The sequence below is a fragment of the Poecilia mexicana genome, unplaced genomic scaffold, assembly GCF_051168715.1.
Source record: "Poecilia mexicana isolate PSO_F unplaced genomic scaffold, ASM5116871v1 scaffold_15, whole genome shotgun sequence".
Lineage (NCBI taxonomy): Eukaryota > Metazoa > Chordata > Actinopteri > Cyprinodontiformes > Poeciliidae > Poecilia > Poecilia mexicana.
This window is the reverse complement of record NW_028263384.1, coordinates 13,488,750-13,497,127: the sequence shown is the minus strand read 5'-3', so window position 1 is coordinate 13,497,127 and position 8,378 is coordinate 13,488,750.

The window sequence follows — 8,378 nt, the reverse complement described above, 5'->3', positions numbered from 1 at the left end:
TTAGTCTGCACATGAAGACAAAAAAATAAGAATAAAGATTGTGGCTATTGTTACTTTGAAGGACAAAAAATAAAAATAAAAAATAAATAAAAAGTGCCTGTTACCAGCCAGACCTAAAATGATGCTGTTCCAGCCAGAATAATTGGCCATGTTCTGGGGACCTTTTGAGTTGTGAGAGACTTAAGGGCCGTCACAGCCTGAGGGTCCGAGTCATGTTTTCTGGTTAAATAATTAATAGAAATAAAAACAAAAAAATAGGGCATTGAGAGTTATTCAAAGCACTCTAGTTAGTATATCAAAAGTATTTTGCTGCAAATCATGACATTACTTTATACTCAGGAGCGTCCAATTAAAATCATAGAGTTATGTTTCAGTCGTCCTTTGTTGTGTTTAAATGTTGCAGAATCATGGTCCCCAATCCGAAAGATAACAGCAATAAAAAATAACATTCGGCTGTCGATTAGCGTTATTACTTGCAGTAATTTTGATAGCTTTTTTATCATTGTTTGGTGACAGTTTGGAGAGGAATCTTTCTTTCAGCAAGAAGAAGTCTCTATAAGTAGAGACGGGTTTGATCTACTGCCATCACTGGATGTGATACTGTAGCTGATCTTGGATTTGATATCAATCGAGGCCACCTGTTCATCCATTGATCCAGACTGATTGATCCCGAGCTTTTTGGAATTAATTCTCTCGCAAATGCAAACATTAAGAGTTTTCAAAGTTAGGTTGAGCTAACTGAGGAGAAAACTCAACAGAGGAGCAACAAGCAGCTTCAGCAGCAGTGAGAAGGCTAGCTTAAAAACAGGAAGCTGTTTTATTTGTTCCCTTTTTTACTTTTGACCTCTTTCTGTCATTGTTCATTATGGATTTGGAGATGCTGGTGGCATGTTGGAAGATTTTTGTATGAAGCTGGAGTGTTTACCATCTAGGAAATACAAAAAGAGTCTACTTTTAAAGTTTGCTATGCTAACGAAGCTAGCAGTGCTAAGTCTCCACAAAGGTTTTGAAAACACTGAAAAATAACACAACAACCATATGTTTCTGCTTTTGTTTCACAATAACAACACTCCCCTGTTTTATTCTTACTCCTCTGAAACCATCATGTCCACAGAAGGTCTCGGCTTCATGAATAATTAATGAGCAATTAAGACGGAAAGACTCCTTATTCTGTTACGAAATGCTTTTGTTACTGAAAGTAGTGGGTTTTCATTTTATGTTATTAATATCTTGCACCTTAATAAGGCCACAGTGTTGACAGCAACTGTATAACTGACAGTGCCTGCAATTTATATACAACACCAGGATAAAAATACCCCTTTGAGCAAAATAACAGTGAATGTGCTCAGATATTTAACGTTGGTTTTGAGACTGGAAAGGAGCCCTAAGATCTAGAGCATATCTATTGCCAGCAGAGTAGAAACATGTTGAAAATGAGCAACAACAAAATATTCAAAAACTGTCCAGACAGAAATTGAGGCTGAGAATAAAAGTGCCAACTCTATTTTTTTGGAAGTTAAGGTAGTGCAAAAGTGTTATTGAAAAGCAGTGTGCTGGGTTTATTATGACAATTAAAGCTACCTCAATACCAGAGGAGTGCCTGCTGTGTACCGTTTGAACCATCTGTTCCCACTTAAAACAACAATAAAACCTACTGGGCCTGTCATATCCCAAAGCCAGTGCAGGCCTCTACCTTAACATCAACAGTTACAGAAATAATGTCAAATATTATCACGGGTGGATCTCGGCAAACTCCTCCTTTTGCAAGGTTATATACGCAGTAGCTCATAGCGCTGCAATAAAATAACTTTACCTCTCGGTTAACACGTTGTGGTTTATTCTTTTAAAATGTTGCTTTTATGATTTGTTGGAATTATACTCGTAGAGAGAGGATCGGGGGTTTTGAGGGGTTTTTTTTTTGGTACTCTGTCTAAAGTTACAGTCGGAACTAAAATATAAAGGACAGACAACTATGAACGACGTACACTGAGAAAGCTGAAGACTAACAAGGGGCAGGTACAATCAACAGCAAGAGAAACTAGGTGTGAATGCAGCAGCTGAACAACCACAAAAGGTCAGAGGCTATAGAAAGTCTGTATCCATATGCCTGTATCCAGCATATTTAAACAATGTTGTTGATGAATGGGCTCAGTGATCTTTAGTTAGATTTTTGAGAAAAGCAGCCCTGAGATGGAGAGTGATGACAGCTTGTTTTTTTAAGAGTGGCACTGTGTTGCCCCACAGCTTTGGAAGCGAGTCACAACAACTCTGGCATGTCTGGAAGAAATGCAGTGGACTGTATATTTTATATATATATATATATATATATATATATATATATATATATATATATATATATATATATATATATATATATTTAAATGAGCTGGTGAGCAAAGGTTCCTATCCGTTTACAGTAAAAGGATGGGGAAGGAATAATTTTTTGAAAGAATTTCTGAAATCATTATGTGCCTTTACAAGTGTTGTAATTTTATTTAATTTTTTCCCGTTCAGGGAGCGGTGGAATTTGCCTGGATGAAATGTTGCCAAAGTCTGGGCATACACTGGACAGAGAAGTCCAGCAGCATTCAGCGCTCCAGCTCAAACTGCACCACCACATGGCAGGGTTCAATAATTCACAGCTCATGAATCATGTTCTCACACTGCATGACCCGATGCTTGGATGCGACCTGACTGCTCTCCCTGCACGCGTGTTTGTGACACATAATAACCTTGAGTCCAGGACTAAACAAAAGAAGAAGAAAAGAGGAAAAAAGCAAAGACGAGGAAAAGTCAGGAGACATGAATGCCCAACAAAAGCATACTTCCTTGCCTCCGTACAGACTCCATGCTCCAATGCTGACCTGAAGGAGGTGTCATGTAATGTCATTAAGTTGAGGAAATCAGTAATCTTGCTACTTTGTCGTCAAAAAGCCAAATGCTATTGCTAAGGAATGATTTGTAAAAGAAACAAAACGGGTAAAACATCAAAGGGGTTGACTTTTTTTTTTTTAAAGAGACTATTATTGTCAGCAGAGTTTCTCAATAGTACTTTATTCTTATTTACTGTGTTCTGATCTCTACATTTTACTTGATTGTTTCTGTGTTGTCTCTGCAAAAGCCTGGCTCATATTCCCATTGTGTTCAGCTTCATCTGTTCATTGCATTTATTAGTTACTTTGTCCTTCTGCTGCCCGCTCAGGACACTCCCTCAGCTGCTCGGCATTCTTCTGATTAGCCTCACCTGGATTCAATGTCACTTTTCACACCTCAGCATTTAGGCCCTTTGATTCTCGTTGATCTCTGATGGTTTTATGTACTGTTCTCTCTCTGTGTGACAAACCTACAAAGTTTTTCTTTGTTTCAACATTAAACCCTTACCTAGTTGTCACTCTGTCTAATCTTTTGGGTCCTCCAAGAAACCACATGTTTCTTGGAGATGAAACGTGTGGTTTCATCTCCAAGACAGTTTCTGCTTTTATTATGAAAGAGAAACTTTTTTTTTTTTTGAGGGGAAAACCATTTATTCTTCAGATATGTGTGTTTGTATCACAGCTAAGAAGATGAGCTACTCATCTGTAAATCAACAGCCTTCGATTCCTACAAGGAAAACCTGCTAAGCTGAAAGTTGCTCCTCAGGCCCATAAATGTATTCATACATTCAGAGCTTCAGAAATCCTTTAGCTGCCAACATGTAGCTGAGACATTTTTCCTGAGGACTAAACTGTGTCTAAAGTTTCTCAGTTGTCTCTGTTTTTAATTTCAGGACAAATTAAACGTATGTAAAGTTCTGGCAGACTTAAGTGTTAGTGTATGTTATGCATCTTGCATGAATAACACACACAGTTAGTGTGGGTCTGGCCTGCTGATGTTGTGAAACAGTCTTGCTAACTTTACAATAGAAAATTGAAAATATCCCCTTGAAATAAATGCGTAATGTCCAAAAAAACACCCTGTGGCATATTGATTTATTTTTGTTTTTAACATTAGCCTGAACAAAACAGAAAACCATTTGAACACAAAATGGGTAATGTGGTATATGTATTAATGGTTAATTGCAAAGCAGCATATAAAATTAAGGTGTGTAAATGTAAAATGTGTTGCGCAGCACCTGCTGACGTAAATTGAAAACTGTGTGTTCTTGCAGCTCTGTGGCAGTGATGTCTTGCGTCTCTTTATGCACAGACTTTTGTCGGCCCAACACAAGTGATGTTTACACAAATCGCGCAATGAAAAGTATAGTATGATGGCCCCCTCAGGCCATGAATAAATCATGCACCTTCACAGTCAGGGAGTCTATCTAAACTGTTCTCCCACTCTGACGGTATGCGCGGCGGGTATGCAAATTGTCAGCCGATCGCAGCATTGTGGGTGTACGTACGCACATGCACCCAAATTAGACTGCTTTGTTGTTCCAGCTCCTGCTAATTGATTTAGGTAGGTTTAAACCCCAGCTCCTGTTCCAACCCTCTTCCCAACACCAATTATCCTGCAGCAGTGTGTTGGCTGCTGCTCTCTGACATGTGGGCTGCAGATGGCTGTCCCGACGAACGGCGCCAGGACAGAGGCAAGCGTTTCCCTGTGAATTATTGTCACAGTTTGCCACATGACATGTTCGCTGTAATAAGTCTCGCTCAGTCGGAACGGCGAGGCTCTCCTCCTGAAGAAAGGCCAGTAGTGCTGTGCATACACAAGAGGGATTTTCCACACTCCTGCACAGAAAACAATGAAACCTCCGCCAAGCAGAACACAATTCTGCTTAGGTGGGATTTCACATGAGGCAACAGCAAAATTCCAAATCAGTGGTTTTGTATAAATATATATTTTTAAAAATAGAGAAAATCCGATGTTGCAATGGCTCAGAAGGAAATGTTTTACGGCCACTAAGAACATCTTGAAGAAAAGGGACATTTACCTGTCATAAATAGGGTGTCACTCAGTTCCTGTTTTATACTCAATCAACCCTTTAAAACACAGCTGTGATGCAACTGGAAGCCATATAAACAGATGGTCCTTTTACTGCATGTTTGCCACGCTAGACTGCACTTTCAGCTGCCCGTTAATTTGTACATGTTCTTCTGGTCCGCTTCACGTTATTGTTCAGAGAATTATTATTAGTAGATTCCAATCATAGATGTAATAAAACAGGGTGTTTTCCACTTTTGAGTGATCAACAGAAGAGGAACAGGGATGTTACTATGAAGCTGTCATTTACGATAACCATAAGTAAGCTGTATCATTAGATCTACATCACCAGACAACATGGTGGACAATTTTTGGATAGGTCCCTAAACAATCAAGTAATAGATCACTTATTGAATACATGTTTCATTTTTTTTGTTTTGTTTTTCGAGTATTTGTTCATTAAGTTAATTCTGTATTTTTTTCTAATTTTGACATTATTGGTTCTCCATAGATACATTGAATTTGAGCAGGCTTCTGATGTTCACAAATTTCATTGCACTATAATTAATTTACATTTATAGTGCAATAAACTGGCCAGATTTAAAGACAGCCTTTCACTGCGGCGATCTCTAGAGTAATGTGCTGTCTGATTTGAGGAATTGACTGGCTTGGTGGTTTATTTTAAGGTTCATCAGTCACATCAATTTCAAGTAGATTATTTCTTCTCAGCAGGAGAGAGATCTTATTAAAGCTGACAAATTCTGAGCCTCTCTGCCTCAATTATACCTCTGGTATAATTACTGTTGCCCTTGTGCTTATGTTTATACGTTCTGCTGCTTGCTAATTTGATAGTTGGCAGGGAACTTAAAAAAATGTTGGATGACATTTATTTTGACTTTAACTCTTGAAATATTCTCTTTATGTGAGGTTCATTCAAATTTGTTTAATGAATTCTTTATGAATTAACATTTATTTATTTTTCTTTCATATTGGTTTTGTCAGCTTAATTTAACCTTCAGATACTCTGAAAGAACAGAGAAACATTTTTTTTAAACTCAAGGTAGATAGAACGACAAAAGTTATTTCTGGCTGAGTCATGTCATGTCTTACCTCAAATAAGCAAAAGTGAGTGTAGCACTCCTTGTATGAACTTTGCACTGGTCAACATATGTCGAATATCAGCATAGTTGTCACGCCAACTTCAACTTTCTGACCATGCAGTCACAGGATAGTTTCTGCCCAGAAGATGAGTCACAGTCAAGCTTCAAGAACTCTCGAATCAGAGCTGCAGGAATAGAACCATGTCATCTTTTCTTGCAGCTTTGGAAAACATTATATATATATTTTTTTGTATTTTCAGAGTATGCAAAGGCTTTAATGTTTTTGTTGCAGTGTTCTGCAACTGCTTTCTTTTTTCCAATTTCTCCATCATAGTCACCACTCATAGCTCGCAAAATGGAAGAGACTACTAATATGTTTTACATGTTTGTTGTTCTGCTCTTTGCACAGCCGGACTAGTATAACAAGCACACACTGGTTAATTAATTAGTCAGACTATCCTCTCTGGTAGCCAGCCTGTGATCACCTACCTCAGGCTACTTTTACATAGCAGCATACTGCTTCAAAAGTGATTACACTATAGCATTTGTGCAACCACAGAGGACTGCCAAAGAAGTAAAAAAAAATTAACAATTTCCCACAGTTCTCTGCCACATTATCTCATCACATCTTTGCCTAAATAGATCCAATCCAGATGCATCTGTAACATCTTTTCACACACAGGCTTCTAAAACTCTTGTTGTTGTCTGGCAATAAAATGAGTAAACTACAAAACCTGTCTGGACCTCCTTAAAGACAGAAAATGTTTCTCTGTTCTTTCAGAGCTTCCAAATGGATTCCAATTTTCTTTTTTGTACAGTTTGTAGACATATTTGATGTTCACAAAAGGACTCCATTTTAGAAAACCAACAGCATCTATTCTTAAAAACTACTTTGAAACCTCATTAGAGAATAATAACATAAGGTTGAAATAAATTACACAGGGGAACACAAACTTCATTCTGAAATTAATAACATTTACTGATCAAGTTTTCTACATAAAATAGTGAAGATTGAACAGCTTGTATTTATTACCCTACATAAATCAGTACAGACACTAAAATGTTCTCACCCATGAGCAGAGCAAACGCAAAGTTGAAGAGCACAACTGAAACAAGGGGAGAAGTACATTTCTATTAACAGCAGGATTGCTTTTGCAAATGTGGATGGGAGTTTTAAACATTCAGGGCTGCAGAGGTAAATATCTCTTGCTAAGAATCCTATAATGGGGAACGGCCAAATGCAATGGCATGGGAGAGCTAAGAGGTCCGGGGTCAGACTGTGGTAAGTCAAAGACAGTCAGTATAGAGGTTAATTACACAAAAACATAACATTAATCACAGAAGAACTGTAGACCTGAAATGGTCTTAATTCAGCAGCAGATTACCGTTTTTAAAGTGCCAACCTGGTTCCAAAAGGTGCTGCAAAATGCATTTAAAAAATCTTACTAAAGATCTATAACTTAGTAAGAAGCTGAGAATGGATTAGGGAGCTGCTCTGCGTGGGTGTGTGTGTGTGTGTGATATATGTGGGTGTGTGTGTGTGTGTGCGTCTTCAGTGCTGCAGGCATAACTGTCACAGGTGAAGAGTGTAACAAGCAGATCCCGTCAAGCCGAGTCAAACACACATACTTGCATATGCCTGGTGACTTGAGCCGGAATGACAGCCAATCCTGTCAGGCGTTCAGCGTGCCATGCTTCTTATCTGTGTTAACAACAGATGCTTGACTTCCCAGCAGAGAACTGGAGGACTGCAATGTTTAATCTGCAAAGTTAAAGCAATTACTCTTCCGTTAGTTACTGACTTGATTGTAAAGAAAAGAATGAAGTGGGATAAAATTGGTAAAAAATAAACAAATAAACAACAGCAATAGGTAATTGGAAGGAGGTGAGTGTGCAGGAATTATGTAAAATCTTTTTTTTTTTTTTAGATTTATGTCGTATTATGTTATTCCCTCATCAAAACCATAACTGGAGTGTTGTTTTGTTTTGAGAGGTTTTAGAGGCAGGTTTCCAGAGAGGAATCGTGGAGCAAGAGCGGACACCGGATGCATTCTGGGGAACCAAGAAGAAACCAGAGAGGAACTCAGAGAGGTAACCAGCTGCGAAGAAGACGAGCAACATGGGTGTTAGCTTGTCTAGGATTCAAGACAAGCGAACACTAGTTACCACAAACCACGGTAACCATCTGACATCCGTCGCAGGGAACCCGCTCTAAACTCCAGTCCCTGACAGCCACTAATAAGCGACAGCTAGATCCAGTCATCTCGCCCATCACACCCTGCTGGAAGGAAAAACACACAAGTAGCGGATCCGGCACATACTGATTGTGCTTTCTTCTGGAGCAAAGGCCTGGTAGTACTTATGCCTCGGCTG